Source organism: Arachis stenosperma, chromosome 2, assembly GCF_014773155.1.
Source record: "Arachis stenosperma cultivar V10309 chromosome 2, arast.V10309.gnm1.PFL2, whole genome shotgun sequence".
Classification (NCBI taxonomy): domain Eukaryota; kingdom Viridiplantae; phylum Streptophyta; class Magnoliopsida; order Fabales; family Fabaceae; genus Arachis; species Arachis stenosperma.
In genome coordinates, this window is record NC_080378.1 from 7,892,777 (window position 1) to 7,912,536 (window position 19,760).

The following is a 19,760-nucleotide window of genomic DNA, read 5'->3' on the forward strand; positions in this document are numbered from 1 at the left end:
CCTCCCATCCTCTCAGTGAAAATACGTCCCTGATGCTCTGTCACAGCATAGGCTAATCATCTGTCGGTTCTCGTTCAGGCCGGAATAATATCCATTGATACTTTTGCGTCTGTCACTAACGCCCTAGCCTGCTAGGAGTTTGAAGCACGTCACAGTCATTCAGTCATTGAATCCTACTCAGAATACCACAGACAAGGTTTAGACCTTCCGGATTCTCTTGAATGCCGCCATCAAGTCCTGCCTATACCACGAAGATTCCGATTAAAGAATCCAAGAGATATTCACTAGAGCCTTGATTGCTTGTAGAACAAGAGTGGTTGTCAGTCACCTTGTTCATAGGTGAGAATGATGATGAGTGTCACGGATCATCACATTCATCAAGTTGAAGAACAAGTGATATCTTGGAACAAGAACAAGCGGAATTGAATAGAAGAACAATAGTAATTGCATTAATACTCGAGGTACAGCAGAGCTCCACACCTTAATCTATGGTGTGTAGAAACTCCACCGTTGAAAATACATAAGAACAAAAGTGATCATTGGTTTCGGCCCCAGAGAGGGAACCAGAAGAACCAAGATGAAAATACAATAGTAAAAGGTCCTATATATAGAAAACTAGTAGCCTAGGGTGTACAGAGATGAGTAAATGACATAAAAATCCACTTCCGGGCCCACTTGGTGTGTGCTTGGGCTGAGCATTGAAGCATTTTCGTGTAGAGACTCTTCTTGGAGTTAAACGCCAGCTTTTATGCCAGTTTGGGCGTTTAACTCCCAATTAGGTGCCAGTTCCGGCGTTTAACGCTGGAATTTCTTGAGGTGACTTTGAACGCCGGTTTGGGCCATCAAATCTTGGGCAAAGTATGGACTATTATATATTGCTGGAAAGCCCAGGATGTCTACTTTCCAACGCCGTTGAGAGCGCGCCAATTGGGCTTCTGTAGCTCCAGAAAATCCACTTCGAGTGCAGGGAGGTCAGAATCCAACAGCATCTGCAGTCCTTTTGAGTCTCTGAATCAGATTTTTGCTCAGATCCCTCAATTTCAGCCAGAAAATACCTGAAATCACAGAAAAACACACAAACTCATAGTAAAGTCCAGAAAAGTGAATTTTAACTAAAAACTAATAAAAATATAATAAAAACTCAACTAAAACTACCAAAAACATACTAGAAATAATGCCAAAAAGCGTACAAATTATCCGCTCATCAATAAGAAACAAACAAAAAATTAATTAGTTAGTTGAAAAAGATATTAAAATCAAATTTGAAAAGATAAGAGGATAAGAAGTTAGAAAAGATATTTTAAAATTTTTTTTTTGAAAAAGATAAAATTTTAAAAAATATGATATAAAAGATATGATTTAAAAAGATATGGTTTTGAAAAGATAAGATTGAAATTAGTTTTGAAAAAGATTTGAATTTTAAAATCACAATTAATGACTTGACTCACAAGAAATCACAAGATATGATTCTAGAACTTAAAATTTGAATCTTTCTTAACAAGAAAGTAACAAACTTGAAATTTTTGAATCAAAACATTAATTTTTGATGCAATTTTTGAAAATATGATGTAAAGATAAGAAAAAGATTTTGAAAATATTTTGAAAAAGATTTTTGAAATTTTCGAAAATGATGAAAAAATGGAAAAGATATGATTTTTGAAAAAGATTTTAAAAAGATAAGATTTAAAAAGATAAGATATTTTTGAAATTTTTGAAATTTTTTTTTTGATGAGAGAGAAAAACACTAAAAATACTCAATGCATGAAAATTTTGGATCAAAACACATGATGCATGCAAGAACACTATGAATGTCAAGATGAACACCAAGAACACTTTGAAGATCATGATGAACATCAAGAACATATTTTTGAAAAATTTTCAAGAAAAGAAAACATGCAAGACACCAAACTTAGAAATTTTTCATGTTTAGATTCTATGAATGCAAGAATGCATATGAAAAACACCATACAACACAAAACAAGAAAATATGAAGATCAAACAAGAGGATTCATCAAGAACAACTTGAAGATCATGAAGAACACTATGAATGCATGAATTTTTCGAAAATTTTATGCAAGAAAAAGATGAACATGCAATTGACACCAAACTTATGACTTGACACAAGACTCAAACAAGAAACACAAAATATTTTTGATTTTTATGATTTTCTAATTTTTTTTGTATTTTATTTGATTTTTCGAAAAAAATTATAGAGAAAATAAAATAAAAAATTCAAAATTTTTAATATGAATTCCAGGAATCATGCAATGTTAGTCTAAAGCTTCGGTCCAGGAATTAGACATGGCTTAATAGCCAGCCAAGCTTTCAATAAAAGCTCCAGTCCAAAACACTAGACATGGCCAATGGCCAGCCAAGCCTTAAGTGACAAATCAAGCATACAGCAGTTGATATTTCATCCAACTTCATATACTTATTATTGGAAGCCTCAGTCCAAAAGAATTAGACATGGCTTTACAGCCAGCCAGGCTTCAACATTTTTCATGAAGCTCTAGAATTCATTCTTTAAAAATTTAGAATAAATTTTCGAAAACATATTAGAAAAGATTTGAAAGAATTTTGAAAAATTTTTTTGAAAAATAAAACAAAAAATAAATTACCTAATCTGAGGAACAAGATGAACCGTCAGTTGTCCATACTCGAACAATCCCCGGCAACGGCGCCAAAAACTTGGTGTTGTTGCCGGATTAAAAACTTGGCACCATTGTGGGTTGGAAACAATTGTTTGAATTGTTGTTCGAAATTGATTGTTCCCCGGCAACGGCGCCAAAAACTTGGTGGGCGAAATTGTGATTTATACTTTCACACAACTCAAATAATATTCCTCGGTAATGGCTCCAAAAACTTGGTACACAATACCATGGTCTAAAATTAACTTCACAGTCTCGCTCAACTAACCAGCAAGTGCACTGGGTCGTCCAAGTAATACCTTACGTGAGTAAGGGTCGATCCCACGGAGATTGTTGGTATGAAGCAAGCTATGGTCACTTTGTAAATCTCAGTTAGGCAGATAAAATTATGGAATTTAGAAAATCAAATAATAAAAGGAAAAGAAATAATAAAAGGGATACTTATGCAGCCTCATTGGTAGGAATTTCAGACAAGCGAATGGAGATACTGTATGGCTCAAGGACGCCTACTTTCCTACTGCTTCAACTCAATCCTTCTTACTCCTTTCCATGGCAAGCTGTATGTAGGGCATCACCGTTGTCAGTGGCTACATCCCATCCTCTCAGTGAAAATGGTCCTCTGCGGCTGTCACCCGCATGGCTAATCATCTGTCGGTTCTCAATCAGGTTGGAATAGAATCCATTGATTCTTTTGCGCTTGTCATCACGCCCAGCCTTCAGGAGTTTGAAGCTCGTCACAGTCATTCAATCCCAGAATCCTACTCGGAATACCATAGACAAGGTTTAGACTTTCCGGATCCTCATGAATGCCGCCATCTATCTAACTTATACCACGAAGATTCTGTTGGAGAATCTAAGAGATATGCGCCCGGCCTAGAGTAGAACGGAAGTGGTTGTCAATCACGCGCGTTCATAAGTGAGAATGATGATGAGTGTCACGGATCATCACATTCATCAAAGTTAAGTGTAGCGTATATCTTGGAATAAGAATAAAAGAGAATTGAATAAAAGAAAATAGAACTGCATTAGTACTTGAGGTACAGCAGAGCTCCACACCCTTAATCTATGGTGTGTAGAAACTCCACCGTTGAAAATACATAAGAAAAAGGTTCAGGCATGGCCGAATGGCCAGCCCCCATGATCTGAGAACTATGCGTCCCGAGATATCAAATACATTAGTTAAATGTTCTATTTATAATAAACTAGCTCCTAGGGTTTACATGAGTAAGTAATTGATGCATAAATCCACTTCCGGGGCCCACTTGGTGTATGTTTGGGCTGAGCTTGATCAATCCACGAGCTGAGGCTTCTCTTGGAGTTGAACTCCGAGTTATGACGTGTTTTGGGCGTTCAACTCCGGATCATGACGTTTTTCTGGCGTTTAACTCCAGACAGCAGCATGAACTTGGCGTTCAACGCCAAGTTACGTCGTCAATTTCCGAATAAAGTATGGACTATTATATATTGCTGAAAAGCCCTGGATGTCTTTCCAACGCCGTTAAGAGCGCGCCAATTGAAGTTCTGTAGCTCCAGAAAATCCATTTCGAGTGCAGGGAGGTCAGATTCCAACAGCATCAGTAGTCCTTTTGTCAGCCTTTTTCAGAGTTTTGCTCAAGTCCCTCAATTTCAGCCAAAAATTATCTGAAATCACAGAAAAACACACAAACTCATAGTAAAGTCCAGAAATGTGAATTTAACATAAAAACTAATGAAAACATCCCTAAAAGTAGCTTGAACTTACTAAAAACTACCTAAAAACAATGCCAAAAAGCGTATAAATTATCCGCTCATCAGTCGCTCCAACCATTGATGTAAGCAACTAAAACACAACGTAAAAGTCAGAAAACTTCTTGATCCTTCTCGTTAAGACCCCAAAGCAAGGTCAACTGATTTGGAGTTGTGCTTAGAGGAAAAACATTCTTTATTCTAGTATCAGGGAGGCTGCTGGTGGTGTTGTCAATGTATGGATTGGTTTACCGTTGTTTTTTCTGGAATTTGGCCGTTTTAACCATTGATGTACGCAACTAAAGCACGACGTAAATGCCGAACAACTTCCTGATCCTTCTCGTTACTTAGAGGAAAAATATGCTCCATTCTAGTATAAGGGAGGCTGCTGGTGGTGTTCTCAATGTATGGTTCCTCATGGCTATCGGCATGGTTTTTTTTTTAAAGGAATGATTTGGAAAAAGTTCAATATTGCTCCCAAGAAACCAAACCACCATTTTTAAGTGAAAGAAAAAATGGTGGTTTGGTTTTTTGGTTTCAATTTTCACCTTTTTTCAAATCATTCTCTCCAAAAAAATATACCGGTAGTGAGGAACCATCCATTGACAACACCACCAACAACCTCTTTAATTCATCTAAGCCCAACTCCAGACGACTTGACCCCGCTATGGGGTCTTAATGAGAAGGATCAGGAAGTTGTCCACCATTTTTGGCGTGTTTTGGTTGCGTACATCGATGATTGGAGCGATCAAATTCCAGAGTTAACGATGAAAATCCAAATCCTCAACGTAGATAAGACTGCATGAGAAATGGAATTTCTTTTGTTACCAAAGGATGGCATGATATCCACGAGCCAGGTTGAACTGTACGCAACAAATTGGAGAGAATATCTTAGTTAAAATTGAAAATTCCGCTACCTCGATGAGTACGATCAAGAAGTGTTTGAAATATTTCACCATCGTAATCAACATACTCATTTTCAATGAGTCAATGTTGTGTCAATGAATCTTCAGCACATCTCCCGTTGTCAGACAGTGTTTTACAGAATTTTGCTCCGAACTCAAAGAAGAATTGATATTTTCTATTCAAGATAAAATGTCTGAATTGATGGATTTCTGTAAGATTTTCTTAGTTTTTCAAACAATGCATGAACTCCGGATGAGTTCATACATTGTTTGAAAAACTAAAAATCTCGAGGAAATCGATCAATGCAGATTACTCATCTTTAAGAGAATATATCAATTCTTTCTTGATTTTGGAGCAAAATTCCATAAAATACTGTCTGTCGACGACAAAACGTTTAAAAATTGTTAATACAACACCTGCCGATTGGAAATGAGTGTGTTGAATACGATGGTGAAGTGTTTCACACACTTTTTAATCGTACTCATTTAGGTAACGAACTATCCGGTTTTAACTCGGATTTATACAAGTTCAAGAACTCTTTTCGATTTGTTGCATACACTTCAATCTGGCTCATGGATGTCATGTCATCCTTTGGTAACCCAAAAAATTCCATTTCTCGCCGAGTCCTATCAATGTTGAGGATTTGATTTACCATTGTTACTTATGGAGTTTGGTCACTCCAATCATTGATGTACGCAACTAAAACACGACGTAAATACCGGACAACTTTCTGATCCTTCTCGTTAAGACCCCATAGCAGGGTTAAGCGATCTGAAGTTGGGCTTAGAGAAAAAATATGCTCCATTCCAGTATCAGGGAGGCTGTTGATGTTGTTGTCAATATATGGATTGGTTTGTCGTTATTACTTTTGGAATTTAGTTGCTCCAACTATTGATGTACGCAACTAAAATTCGACGTAAATACCGGACAACTTACTCATCCTTCTCTATAAGACCCTATAGCAGGGTTAAGTGATCTGAAGTTGGGCTTTGAAGAAAAACATGCTACATTCTAGTATCATGGAGGCTGCTAGTGGTGTTGTCAATGTATGGATTGGTTTACCGTTGTTACTTCTAAAATTTGGTCACCCAACCATTGATGTAAGCAACTAAAACACAACGTAAAAGTCAGAAAACTTCTCGATCCTTCTCATTAAGATCCCAAAGCAGGGTCAAGTGATTTGGAGTTGTGCTTAGAGGAAAAACATGCTTTATTCTAGTATCAGGGAGGCTGCTGGTGGTGTTGTCAATGTATGGATTGGTTTACCATTTTTTTCTGGAATTTGGCTGTTCTAACCATTGATGTACGCAACTAAAGCACGACGTAAATGCTGGACAACTTCCTGATCCTTCTCGTTAAGACCCCATAAGTGATATGGAGTTTCACTTAGAGGAAAAATATGCTCCATTCTAGTATACGGGAGGCTGCTGGTGGTGTTGTCAATGTATGGTTTCTCATGGCTATCGGCATTGTTTTTTTTTTTTAAGGAATGATTTGGAAAAAGCTCAATATTTCTCCCAAGAAACCAAACCACCATTTTTAAGAGAGAAAAAATGGTGGTTTGGTTTTTTGTTTCAATTTTCACCTTTTTTCAAATCATTCTCTCCAAAAAAATATACCGGTAGTGAGGAACCATCCATTGACAACACCGCCAGCAATCTCCTTAATGCCTCTAAGCCCAACTCCAGACGACTTGACCCCGCTATGAGGTCTTAACGAGAATGATCAGGAAGTTGTCCACAATTTAAGGCATGTTTTGGTTGCGTACATCTCATCTTGAAGAGAACATATCAATTCTTGCTTGATTTCGGAGCAAAATTCCATAAAACACCGTCTGTCAACGGCAAAGGGATTAAAGATTGTTAACACAACACCTGCCGATTGGAAATGACTATGTTGAATATGATGGTGAAGTGTTTTACACACTTCTTAATCATACTCATTTAGGTAACGAACTATCCGGTTTTAACTCGAATTTACACAAGTTCAAGAACTCTTTCTGATTTGTTGCGTACACTTCAACCTTGCTCATGGATGTCATGTCATCCTTTGGTAACCCAAAAAATTCCATTTCTCGCCGAGTCTTATCAATGTTGAGGATTTGGTTTACCGTTGTTACTTCTGGAATTTGGTCGCTCCAACCATTGATGTATGCAACTAAAACACGACGTAAATGTCGGAAAACTTTCTCATCCTTCTCATTAAGACCCCATAGCAGGGTTAAGTGATATTAAGTTGGGATTAGGGGGAAAACATGCTCAATTCTAGTGCTGATGGTGTTGTCAATGTATGGATTGGTTTACCGTTGTTACTTCTGGAATTTGGTCGCTCCAACCATTGATGTAAGCAACTAAAACATGATGTAAATGTCGGACAACTTCCTCATCCTTCTCGTTAAAACCCCATAGCAGGGTTAAGTGATCTGAAGTTGGGCTTAGAGGAAAAACATGCTCCATTTTGGTATCAGGGAGGCTGCTGGTGGTGTTGTCAATATATGGATTAGTTTACCGTTGTTACTTCTAGAATTTGGTCGCTCCAACTATTGATGTACGTAACTAATACACAACATAAATGTCGGACAACTTCCTGATCCATCTCGTTAAGAGTCCATAGCAAGGTCAAGTGATCTGGAGTTGGGCTTAAAGTAAAAACATGTTCTATTCTAGTATCAGCGAGGCTGCTGGTGGTGTTGTCAATGTATGGATTGGTTTACCTTTGTTACTTCTGAAATTTGGTCATTCGAACCATTGATGTATGCAACTAAAACAGGACGTAAATGCTGGACAACTTCCTGATCTTTTTCATTGAGACCCCATAGCTGGGTCAAGTGATCTGGAGTTGGTCTTAAAGGAAAAACATGCTCTATTCTAATATCAAGGAGGCTGCTGGTGGTGTTGTCATCGTATGGTTCTTCATGGCTGTCGGCATGGTTTTTTTACAAAAAGAAAGATTGATTAGGGAAAAGTTTAATATTGCTACAAGAAACCGAACCACCATTTTGTAGAGAAAAAATGGTGGTTTGGTTTCTTGGGATCAATTTTTAGCTTTTTTCCAAATCATTCTCTCCAAAAAAAAATATCGGCGGTGAGGAACCATCCATTGACAATACCACCAACAACCTGTCTGATGCCTCTAAGCCCAACTACAGTCGACTTGACCCCACTATGAGGTCTTAATGAGAAGAATCAAGAAGCTGTCCACCATTTATAGCATATTTTGGTTGCGTACATCAATGGTTGGAGTGACCAAATTCCAGAGGTAACGATGGAAAACTAAATCCTCAGCGTAGATAGAACTATGCAAGAAATGAAATTTCTTAGGTTACCGAAGGATGGCATGAATTCCACGAGCTAGGTTGAAGTGTACGCAACAAATCAGAGAGAGTTCTTAAAGTTGTGTAAATTCGAGTTAAAACTTAAAAATCCGCTACCTCGATGAGTACGATCAAGAAGTATTTGAAGTACTTCACCATCGTATTCAACATACTCATTTCCAATGAGCCAATGTTGTGTCAATGAATCTTTAGCACCTCTCCCATTGCCAGACAGTGTTTTATGACATTTTGCTCCGAAGTAAAAAAAGAATTGATATTTTTTATTCAAGATGAAATGTCTGCATTGATGGATTTCTCTAAGATTTTCTTAGTTTTTCAAACAATGCATGAATTCCGGATGAGTTCATGCATTGTTTGAAAAACTAAAAATCTCGAGGGAATCGATCAATGCATACATCTCATCTTGAAGAGAACATATCAATTCTTCCTTGATTTCGGAGCAAAATTTCATAAAACACTATCTATCGACGGCAGAGGTGTTAAAGATTGTTAACACAACACCTGTTCATTGGAAATGAGTATGTTAAATACGATGGTGAAGTGTTTCACACACTTCTTAATCGTACTTATTGTGGTAACGATCTGTCCAGTTTTAACTTGGATTTACACAAGTTCAAGAACTCTTTTCGATTTGTTGCGTACACTTCAACCTGGCTCATGGATGTCATGTTGAACTGTACGCAACAAATCGAAGAGAGTTTTGAAGTTGTGTAAATTCGAGTTAAAATCAAACAAATCTGCTACCACGATGAGTACGATCAAGACGTGTTTGAAATACTTCACTAAAACACAACGTAAATGTCGGACAACTTCCTGATCCTTCTCGTTAAGACCCCATAGCAGGGTCACTGATCTGAAGTTGGGCTGAGAGGAAAAATATGCTTCATTCTAGTATCAGGGAGGCTGCGGATGGTGTTGTTAATGTATGGTTCCTCAAAGCTGTCGGCATGGTTTTTTTACAAAAAGAAAGAATGATTAGGAAAAAGCTCAATATTTCTCACAAGAAACCAAACCACCATTTTGTAGAGAAAGAAAAAATGGTGGTTTGGTTTCTTGGGATCAATTTTCAGCGTTTTCAAAATCATTCTCTCAAAAAAAATATGCCGACTGTGAGGAATCATCCATTGACAACACCACCAGCAACCTCCCTGATGCCTCTAAGCCCAACTCTAGACAACTTGACCCCACTATGAGATTTTAACGAGAAGGATCAGGAAGTTGTCAACCATTTATGGTGTATTTTGGTTGCGTACATCAATGGTTGGATTGACCAAATTTCAAAGGTAACGATGGAAAACAAAATCCTCAGCGTGGATAGGACTGTCTGAGAAATGGAATTTCTTAGGTTACTAAAGGATGGCATGAAATCCACGAGCCAAAATCTGAGTTAAAATCGAATAAATCTGCTACTCCGATGAGTACGATCAAGAAGTGTTTGAAACACGTATTCAACATACTCATTTTCAAAGAACCAGTGTTGTGTCAATGAATCTTCAGTACCTCTCCCGTCGCCAAACAGTGTTTCATGGAATTTGCTCCGAAGTCAAGAAAGAATTGATATTTTCTATTCAATATGAAATGTCTGCATTGATGGATTTTTCTAAGATTTTCTTAGTTTTTTAAATAATGCATGAATTCCAGATGAGTTCGTGCATTGTTTGAAAAACTAAAAATCTCGAGAGAATTGATCAATGCAGACGTCTCATTTTGAAGAGAACATATTAATTCTTTCTTGATTTCGAAGCAAAATTCTATAAAATACTGTCTGTCGACGGCAGAGGGGTTAAAGGCATAGAGGCAAAACATGCTCCATTCTAGTATCATGAGGCTACTGGTGATGTTATCAATGCATAGTTCTTCACGGGTGTCGACATGATTTTTTTACCAAAAAAAGAATGATTAGGAAAAAGCTCAATATTACTCCCATGAAACCAAACCACCATTTTGTAGAGAAAGAAAAAATGGTGGTTTGATTTCTTGGGATCAATTTTCAACTTTTTTCAAATCGTTCTCTCCAAAGAAAAATATGTCGGCGGTGAGAAATCATCCATTGACAACACCATCAGCAACCTTCCTGATGTTTCTAAGCCCAATTTCAGACGACTTTACCCCGCTATGGGGTCTTAATGAGAAGGATCAGAAAGTTGTCTACTATTTATGGCGTGTTTTGGTTGTGTACATCAATGGTTGGAGTGACCAAATTCCAGAGGTAAAGATGGAAAACCAAATCCTCAGCGTAGATAGGACTGGGCGAGAAATGGAATTTCTTATGTTACCAAAGGATTGATATGACATCCACGAGCCAGGTTAAACTGCACGCAACAAATCGGAGAGAGTATCCGACTAGGGCTGGAAGTCAGCAAGCTGAGTCGAGCTAGACCAAACTTAAACTCGACTCACAAAAATTGAGCTTGGCTCATGGTTCGGCTCATGGCTCGGCCCATTAACAATCGAGCCTATTTTTTAAGCTCAAGCTCGGCTCACCGAAAGCTCACGACCTGGCTCAAGCTTACTCAAATAATAGAAACATAAATACATAATCTATAATTTTATATCAATAAATTATTGTAACTTATATATTTTAAAAATATTTAAAAGGATCACTTTTATATATTGTTTGTCTATCAATAAATTTTAAATTTTTATTTATGTCTTACATAAAAAATTATATGTAAAAAATAAATATAAAATTTTAAATAATTAAGATCATTAATATATATAATTGTATATCACTATTTTATATGTATATATATTATTAGATTAAATGCATAAAGATATATATATATATATATATATATATATATATATATATATATATATATATATATATATATATAGCTTATCCAAGCTTAAACTCAGCTCATTTAATTTATGAGCTCAATTCCAAATTCAAACTTGACTCACTAGCTCACGAGCTTAGCTTATCGAGCTATTAATAAATCGAGCTCGAACTGGCTCATGAGCTGACGTGATATAATTAAAGAATATGAACAATGACTTGGTCAAGAGAATCAAGAGTGGTAAAAGAATCAGAGATCTTATTGTTTAATTTAGGACAAAATACACCATTAAACTAAATGAAGGCAAAAATTACACAAATCAATTAAAAGTAAAATCGTTACATAAATCTCTCAAAAAGGACATTCTTATATAATTTAAATGAGTCTCATTTGAAATAGACAAACAAATATCAATTCGAATTAGACCAATTTAAATTAGTAATGATGCATATAAATTGAATTTAACCAATTCGAATTATACATGCATAAAATATACTACTAAATCGAATCACATTGATTCGAATTAAGCATGCACATGAGCCACACTAATTTGAATTTGGTTACTTCGAATCATAGAATTTGGATGTCCATAGTAAATCGATACCGTCTAATTCGATTTACTAGCAAATTGAGTTCTATGTATAAATCAAATTTGGACTATTAAATTTAATGTGAAATCAATCTATATTGATATTAATTTTTATTATAAAAAAGAGTACTCAATTTATCAATTTTTATATGTTATTTATAAGTTAATAAATAAATAAATATTAATTTTTATTATAATAATAAAAAATTATAGCATACAAAAAAAATATTATATAATATAAAAAATATACTAAAAATATAAAAAAAGATAATATTATAATTTATTATTGAATGTACTCTTTATTGAATTCATTATAGGTATTATTAAATATAATTTTTATTGAATATCCATAATGAATAAAATAAAGAGTACAATAAAGATTATATTTAATAATACCATAATAAATACAATAAAGAGTACATTTAATAATAAATTAAAAAATAATAATTATAAATATTTTTTATAAATTATTAAAAAAATTTATTATAACTATCATATTATGTTAAACTTTTGATTTGAGGATACTTAAAAAGAGTATTAAAATATATTATTTTATATGTTTTTTAATTTAATAAATAAATATTAATTTTTATTATAAAAAAAGTAGTTAAAAAGTTAAATTTTTTATATTATTAAAATTTAATAAATATGAGTAAATTTTTATATGTTATTTTTAATTTAATTTATTAATAAGAGTAGAAATTAATTTATATATACTAAAATTAATTTTAATAAAATAAATATTGTTTGAATAATATTAATTAAAATTATTTTTAAATAAATAATTATTAAAAAAGTATGATATTAAATTATAATATTATCTTTTTAAATTTGTTATAATATTTATTTATATTTTTTTAATATATTTTTTATATTATATAATATTTTTTTAGTATTTTATTTTAATATGCTATAATTTTTTACTATTATAATAAAAATTAATAATTATTTATTTATTAACTTAAAAATAACATATAAAAATTGATAAGTTAAGTACTCTTTCGTATAATATAGGTTGATTTCACTTAAATTTAATAGTATAAATTTGATTTAGACATAGAATTCAATTTGCTAGTAAATCGAAGTAGACTGTATCGATTTACTATGGACCTCCAAATTCTATCATTCGAAGCAACCTAATTCGAATTAAAGTATAAGAACTTTTATTAATAACAGCTTATAAATAAGTTAGTTTGTGTTTTAATTTTTAGTTATAGAAGTACTTATTTTAAAGTTGTAGTGTTTAGATAAATAACTCAAAAAATACAATTTTTTTATACAAAAAATGGATATTAAAATAACGATGATAACAAATACTTTTCAATATTGAATATTGATTTTACATAGCCTAACCACTAAGATTACAATCGTTTAAGCAATTGATTCTTTATTTTCTCTCTTATTAGCTCTATTTTTTAGACAATTGGTTCTTCGCACGTAATATCATTAGAAACTGGTTCTTCTACTTCACCTTCAGCCATAACGGTGTTCTTGTATGTGGTGAATAGTAATAAAATTTTAATTTATAATAATCTTGATGGCAATGCCAAAGAAATTATTGTATAGTTAGTGTTTGCTGTTTTACTGTGTATGATATGGTAGGTGAATATAAAAAACAAATGTAAAATGTGTGTTGATGTATATTTTGCTGTTGTTTTTTTTTTTTTTTACTCCCATTAGAACTTCTTCCTCCTTTATTGTGGTCAAGAACTTGCTATAACTAACTATAAAAATAATAGCAAGCTATATAAAAATAAAATCACATGTGAAAAAAATAAAATTAAAACTGAGATTTCATGCCACACACAATGTTAAATACAAATTTAATAATAAAAATAGAGTAGTAAAATGATAATAAAAAAAAACTAGAAGGAATATATGTAGTAAATGGTTCAAATGGAACATTGTTTTAAAATGGTAGTAGAGGGTCAATACATTCAACAGATGAATTATTATGTCAAAATGGTGGTGGAGGGCCAATACTTCTAGCAGAAGAAACATTGCGTGAAAATGATTGTAGAAGATTAGTGCTTCTAGCATATGCAACTTGCGTGAAAATAGTGGTGGATGGTAATATTTCCAGCAGAAATAGGAAACATTTTTCACATAGCCAAGAATGAAATTAAGTTTTTTTTGTTTTGAAGTCAATTTTTTTTATAGAATGACTTATCGAGGAGGAGAAGTCTTATATTTTTACTTTTTCAAAAAGTTGTGAATTAATTTTTCAAAAAATTAAAAGCTCACATGCATACTTAATTTGAATCAATGTAATTCAATTTAGTAGTACAATTCATACATGCATAATTTGAATTGGTCAAATTCGATTTACATGCATCACTATTAATTCGAATTGGCCTGATTTAAATTAGTATTAGTTTGTCTAATTCAAATGTCGCTCATTCAAATTATATAAAAATATCCTTTTTAAAAGATCTGTATAACGTTTTTATTTTTGGTTGATTTATGTAATTTTTATCTCCACTTGATTTAATGGTATATTTTGCCCTTTAATTTGTTTTTGTTTATTCATTTATCTCAGATGGAATTGGAAGAGACTATCATTTTGAAATGGTGGTGACAAGAAAGAAACTTGTTGATCACGCACGCACCTTAACTTTTTTCATCAATTCATGGATTCAAATAAGGTTGGAAGTGAGACGAGTTGAGTCGAGTTAGATCAAGCTCAAGCTCGACTCACAAAAATTGAGCTTGACTTATGACTCGACTCATTAACTATTGAGTCTATTTCTTAAACTCAAACTCAACTCATCAAAAGCTCACAAGTTGGTTCAAATAATAGAAACATAAATACATAATCTATAATTCTATATCAATAAATTATTATAGCATATATTTTTAAAATATTTAAAAAGATCAATTTTATATATTATTTGTCTATCAATAAATTATAAATTTTTTATTTATGTCTTACATAAAAAATTATATATAGAAAATAAATATAAAATTTTAAATAATTAAGATCATTAATATATATAATTATATATCACTTTCATATATATATATATATATATATATATATATATAATCGAGCCAGCTCACGAGTTAATGAGTTGAGCTTATCTAAACTCAAACTCGGATCATTTAATTTATGAGTTCAATTCCAAGTTCAAACTTGGCTCACTAACTCATGAGCTTAGCTTATCGAGCTATTAAAGAGTCGAGTTCGAACTGGCTTATGAGCTGGCTTGACTCACTTCCAGCCCTAAGTTCAAAATATGACTTGAAAAAATTCTATTGGTCAACAATACTTTAATGTTAACCATTTGATTAAAATATTTTTTATTTAAATTTTTTTCTTAAAAATATTAATCTTTTGTATGTTTTTTTTTTTGTTTTTATTAGCGTTATTTTTGAACTATCAACTTTATAACTGCTATACTTTCTTCTATACACAAATGCAGAAATTATTGATCTCTTCACAAAAAGCTTAGTATATTTCATATTATGTTTATTTAAAATAAAAGTAAAAATGATCAAATTCACTTTTGAAAAATTATATATTTTTAAATTAATTTTAAATTATTTTTATTAAATTTATTTTTTAAAAATCTTAATTTAGTCATATTAATTTTTTTCATTAATTTTATAACTAATGCATCAAAATTTACTGATGTTAAATAAGATCACATTGACTATAATACATTCGTAACAGTTAAATTAATCTCAAATTAAAAGAAATTTTGAGACATTGTTAATTTGTCAAATTAAATAATCATTTGTCAAAAAACTTCAAACATTATAAAATATAAATTATATATTAAACATCGCATAATACGCAACTATATATATATATATATATATATATGATCCTAACAAAGCATAGACATTTAGTTTTATTTTTAAAAAATATATACACAAATATGTATCCACTTTGATTGTTAGTTTGTTAGAACCCATGTAAGAATGGCGGTATTTTTATGTTATCTCAGAATCTTTCACATCTAAACCAATAATCAATACTGTTTTTTTTTTCAAAGGTAAAAACTTCATCGAATGAAACTTAAAAGTTTGGGTCTCCGTCGAGTCGTCGACTTCATTCAAAAATAAAGATGGAATATCCTATAATCTACTATGATATCACTTAAAAGTTAAAACTTAAAAGAAAGAAAAAACTTATTATGTTTATTTTCTTTCCCTTGGTATTGATGATGAGCGGGCAAAAGCCCCCAGATCCCCCGGTTTGTGAGCTAGGTTCCCCCCTTCTTTTTTCTTGGCACGAGATGCCGTTACACCATACACGGTAGGAAAAAGCTTCTCGGTCATAGGGGAGTTCAGAAAGAATCTCGATGATGAAACATTTTTGTATTTCTACCACTGCCGAAAGCTCCTTCTTGTACGCTAGCACTTTGGTTCGGCTACCTTTTTCGTCGTGTTTGCCGATGGAACATCAAATAAAAAATTGATTGATCTCTTCGATTCATAGCTTGGCAAAAAACCTGAAATCCTACCTTCGATAAAGTGTTCACAAAGCAGAGTGAAAGGCACCCCATCGAGAGAGAGGGACCCGGCCCGGCCTCTTTTGTTGCTCTGGGTTAGCTCTTTTCTTTTGTAGCTCTAGTCAGTGTATAACTCCTATTAAGGAAGCGCGCAGCACTCCGCGATCTCAGGGCTTGGAAGACCCTTCGCCAAAGGGCGTCGTTGCTACTTTTTGCGTGACTACTGATAGTGATGACCCCGCTACCGAATACTGCTGAGACAAATGGGTCGAAGCAAGGGCGGTGAGGCATGGCCAGAGAGGTGGCGAAGTTCTTGTTGGTGATTCTCCCTTTGATTGAGGAACGCATTTGGAATGAAGTGATTGATCATTTCATTACTAGGCTATGAGAGCCTCATAGAGGAATCTAAAGTTGTCGTTTCTGTAACCCTCTACCTCGCCCCGGAAAGTCCCAAAACGGTCGAGTTGGCACTCTCGCATACGTATCTTGGAGAAGGGAGCAATCCTAGTTATTGGTGGGGGGTAAGGCAACGGGTGGGTCACTACTTCTGTTACTTGTTCGTTTTCCGTGAAATTATATGGGAATTTACTGAGAAGGCACTAATGGCCAAGCAATTGAAAGGAAGCCCTCGGCGTTTGAGAGGACCATGTAGTATTCAAAAGCAGTTTAATGAAAGAGTAGCTCTTAGGGTAAAGCTAGTAATAGTATTCTTATAACCCGAAGGCCAAGAGAATGGGGAAGACCTTTCCTAACCCAAGCGGAGGGACTTGCTTGTTCTTTCACGTATGCGCATAGAATCCCTTCCATTATGTTCTTACGGTAGTTGCCGTGTGATGGTTTTTAAGTAGTTTCAAATATTCTTCGCATCCCCAGAGAGATACATTGTAACTTGGTCGTCAAAAGGTGCTTTTTTGAAAGCCTTTGCTATGGTCTTTACAGGAGAATTTTTGATTCAATAAAGGGGAGACTATCCAGTTGCAAAACTAAAGGAATGGTTTGGTTGATAACTGATTGCGCCGGACTGGTATACTTCTCCTCTTGGCTTTGCTTTAATATAAAATATTCGATAGGAAGCCTTGACTCATGCACTCATGAACTCATATGCACTCCTAAAACTCCTGAAATCAGGAACTGGTTTGAAAGCTTCCTTCATGAACTATCTTACTAAAGGAATTCCAGTTTCCTAAACAGGCGAGAAAATAGAAGTGTGCCTTTTTTTTAATATAATAAAAGAAAAGTCATCCCTTGGATTGCTTACTTACTTTCTTCCCGATTGTCATCAGACAGAAGAGGGGTTGGACCAGACCAGCTAAGAGCTAGATTTTAGATTCCAGATGCGACTGCTGTTACAAGACAAAAGACCGGGAAAAGGAAAATAGATATTTAGAGGAAAGAGGTATTCGTGTCGTGGATAGCTTAACCGATGAGCCCTTTCCACCCTTTGCAGAAGCAGGAAATCGATCTTTTGAATTGAAATGCACTTCTCATTCAATCCATAGCAAATAACGTTTTTTTTTTCGAGACTTTGGAAAATGAGAGAACACCTTAGAAATTGCCAATAGATCGAATAAACTTCCCTAGCTAAACAACCAACGGCCTATGCTGATACAAGCAGAGCAGACCGAACAAGCAACGGATTGAAGGAGAGGACTCAACTCAAGATCTCGACTATACGTATAGAGCTTTTCGTTTCACTACGTTCAACTTATTCCACTTGTTTGGATAACTTATCCCAAGGAGTGAAGCTACAATAGACCCAACCCTATTCATGTTCCTCTGTCAAGATCAAGATGAAGGGGGGAGGATGAGATCTTGGGGGTCCTTGGCTAAGATGGAATCTCTACCTCTATCAAGGGAACCAAAGACGTTGAGGATCGATTCCTTATTCCCCAAAGGGAGTAGTTTCTGACCCTTACATCATCCTAAAGAGAATCAAGATACCCCAGGAACCAAGCTAGGGATTCATGACTAGCGCGAAAGCCTAGCGAACAAAGAAGGGGCGATCTCGATAAGCTAAGCAATTTACTCTTTGTTTGCGATTCTTTCAAGGAAGGCTCAGATCCAATATCGGTAGCGGAAGAATTAGACTTGTGTAAGCCTGACCAGAAAGTCTTAAATTAAGTAGAGGCTGGGGGCAGCAGCAGAAGATTGGACTGGAACCCGATAAGGACAAAAACAATATCTCTTCGGTGGAAGTTACTGACGATCGGGCTTCAAGCAGCTAATCTATAGCACCTGAACTCCTGAGCTTGCTTGGGTGAGTGGTGGGATGATAAATAGACTAGACTGGCTTAGAATCAAATGCCTCTCCAAACAAAATTTTCCTGTGAATAAAGCCCTTCTTTAAAGAGCCATTTCGGTAGGTTTTAAATTTAGTCATTAGAGGAAAGGAATAGTAGACCCCGAAGACCCAGACCGTGGAAAGCTACTCTCTCTAAACTAAATGGAAAAAGAGCTTATTTTATAGCAGTTCTACCAGGGAAGCTTCCTTCGATAGAAACTTTTCCTCAAAATCAAAGCGCTACGCCCCTCTTAGAAAAAGCGGAATCCAATACGAATTAAGTGAAAATGATGGGAAATTTACTGTCTTAAATCTAATTCCTCTTCGATCAGTGCAGTGCAATATTAAAGCGACAGGGCCCGCTGTAAATGTTATCAACTTAACTGTCTGGGTTAAGGACTTACCCATTGCATTACTGTCTGTTCGTCAGTCTTTTGCTTAGCGAATACCCTTGTTCGGCATCGGCAGTTAAAGGATCCTCGGATAGCTATGAAAAGCATCTAGGAAGAAAGGACGAGCGGTTACTCTAGCAGCGGATATGGCTAAAAGAGCGGATACGTTCTAAACCGATTCTTTCACCCCCGGTTCACTTCACTCCCTAAAGGCGGATTAAGACTAAAGCTACTCTCGGGCTCGGGAGGCAATGAAAGAGATATTCAATCAACCAAGCAAAGAACCGATACCACTACCACAGTCTTCACCAAGACAGCAGGAAGGAAGAGAGTCGAGACAGAAAGCCAAGACAATCATCCAGGCTAGGCATCTTACTTATCCTTAATGCCTATGGAATCCTTTAAGGAGGGCTTCTACTGTGAAAGCGATTTATTTTTGGGACTTGGATTAGCGGCATATCCGTTCTTTGAAAGAAGCAAATGTCCAAAGCCTTTTTTTTTTGCCCTTATTAGCCTAGTTAAGCTATACCACGCAAGGAAGAGAATAGGGAATAGGCTGCAGAGAGGAAACTGTGGCACTTTCGGATCAATGATTAGTTTTTTCTCTTTCTTCGACTATTGAAGCACATTAGCTGAAGCAGACGATCC